The following is a 1,638-nucleotide window of genomic DNA, read 5'->3' as shown; positions in this document are numbered from 1 at the left end:
GCGGCGGAGGAGAAAGAAGCATAATAGGATTTGGAGTGGTGTGAATGACGGATGTGATCATACCAGCACTAACCCACTGGATCCCATCGGGACTCTGAAGTTAAGCGTATTTGGACGAGAGTAGTACTAGGATGGGTGACCCCCTGGGAAGTCCTCGTGTTGCATCCCTTTCTTTTCTTTTCCTTTAAAATTCAGTTTAATTTTGTCGGTTCGATCGGCGAATCTTTTCGTTTTTCCTCTCGACGGAAACGAGAAAGGGGGCAAGGCGCAGGGGCGAACGTGCGGGGTGTGACGGGCGGCGGAGGAGAAAGAAGCATAATAGAATTTGGAGTGCTGGGAATGACGGATGCGATCATACCAGCACTAACGCACCGGATCCCATCGGAACTCCGAAGTTAAGCGTGCTTGGGCGAGAGTAGTACTAGGATGAGTGACCTCCTGGGAAGTCCTCGTGTTGCATCCCTTTATTTTTTCCTTTAAAATTCGATTTAATTTTGCCGGTTCGATCGGAGAATCTTTTTGTTTTTCCTCTTGGCGGAAAAGAGAACGGAGCAAAGCGCAGGGGCGCGCGTGTGGGGTGTGACGGGCGGCGGAGGAGAAAGAGGCATAATATAATTTGGAGTGCTAGGAATGACGGATGCGATCATACCTGCACTAACGCACCGGATCCCATCAGAACTCCGAAGTTAAGCTTGCTTGGGCGAGAGTAGTACTAGGATGGATGACCCCCTGGGAAGTCCTCGTGTTGCATCGCTTCCTGTTTCTTTTTCCTTTAAAATACTGTTTAATTTTGCTGATTCGATCGGGGAATCTTTTTGTTTTTCCTCTTGGCGGAAACAAGAAAGGGGACTAGGTGCGGAGGACCGCGTGCGGGGTGTGACGGGCGGCGGAGGAGAAAAAGGCATAATATAATTTGGGTGCTGGGAATGACGGATGCGATCATACCAACACTAACACACCGGATCCCATCGGAACTCTTAATTTAAGCGTGCTTGGGCGAGAGTTATACTAGGATGGGTGACCCCCTGGGAAGTCCTCGTGTTGCATACCTTCCTTTTTTTTTCCTATAAAATTCAGTTTAATTTTGCCTGTTCGATCGGCAGATCTTTTTATTTTTCCTCTTGGCGGAAACAGGAAAAGGGGCGAGGCGTGGGGGCCCGCGTGCGGGGTGTAACGGGCGGCGCAGGAGAAAGAGGCTTAATAGAATTTGGAGTGCTGGGAATGACGGATGCGATCATACCAACACTAACGCACCGGATCCAATCAGAACTCCGGAGTTAAACGTGCTTGTGCGAGAGTAGTACTAGGATGGGTGACCCACTGAGAAGTCCTCGTGTTGCATCGCTTCCTGTTTTTTTTTCGTTTAAAATTCTGTTTAATTTTGCCGGTTCGATCGGTGAATCTTTTTGTTTTTCCTCTTGGCGGAAACAAGAAAGGGGGCGAGGCGCGGAGGACCGCGTGCGGGGTGTGACGGGCGGTGGAGGAGAAAAAGGCATAATATAATTTGCAGTGCTAGGAATGACGGATGCGATCATACCAGCACTAACGCATCGGATCCCATCAGAACTCCGAAGATAAGCGTGCTTGGGCGAGAGTAGTACTAGGATGGGTGACCCCCTGGGAAGTCCTCGTGTTGCA

The 1,638-nt window shown here is 49.9% G+C and overlaps 6 non-coding genes across 6 annotated transcripts; all 6 read left to right on the top strand.

Annotated features, from left to right (window-relative positions):
* Positions 1–49: 49 nt before the first annotated feature.
* Positions 50–168, top strand: LOC124890605. The gene has a single exon (XR_007049246.1). It is a non-coding gene; the product is annotated as a 5S ribosomal RNA (ribosomal RNA).
* Positions 169–344: 176 nt separating this feature from the next.
* Positions 345–463, top strand: LOC124890601. Its single transcript, XR_007049242.1, has one exon. It is a non-coding gene; the product is annotated as a 5S ribosomal RNA (ribosomal RNA).
* Positions 464–635: 172 nt separating this feature from the next.
* LOC124890603 lies at positions 636–754 on the top strand. The gene has a single exon (XR_007049244.1). It is a non-coding gene; the product is annotated as a 5S ribosomal RNA (ribosomal RNA).
* A 177-nt stretch (positions 755–931) lies between these two features.
* Positions 932–1,050, top strand: LOC124890602. Its single transcript, XR_007049243.1, has one exon. It is a non-coding gene; the product is annotated as a 5S ribosomal RNA (ribosomal RNA).
* A 176-nt stretch (positions 1,051–1,226) lies between these two features.
* Positions 1,227–1,345, top strand: LOC124890606. The gene has a single exon (XR_007049247.1). It is a non-coding gene; the product is annotated as a 5S ribosomal RNA (ribosomal RNA).
* A 178-nt stretch (positions 1,346–1,523) lies between these two features.
* On the top strand, positions 1,524–1,638 carry LOC124890604 (the record flags this gene model as incomplete). Its single annotated transcript, XR_007049245.1, has 1 exon — positions 1,524–1,638. It is a non-coding gene; the product is annotated as a 5S ribosomal RNA (ribosomal RNA).

The sequence above is a fragment of the Capsicum annuum genome, unplaced genomic scaffold, assembly GCF_002878395.1.
Source record: "Capsicum annuum cultivar UCD-10X-F1 unplaced genomic scaffold, UCD10Xv1.1 ctg20643, whole genome shotgun sequence".
In the NCBI taxonomy this organism is placed as follows: Eukaryota; Viridiplantae; Streptophyta; class Magnoliopsida; order Solanales; family Solanaceae; genus Capsicum; species Capsicum annuum.
Note: the sequence above shows the minus strand (reverse complement) of the source record. Positions and strands in the feature narration are given on the sequence as shown.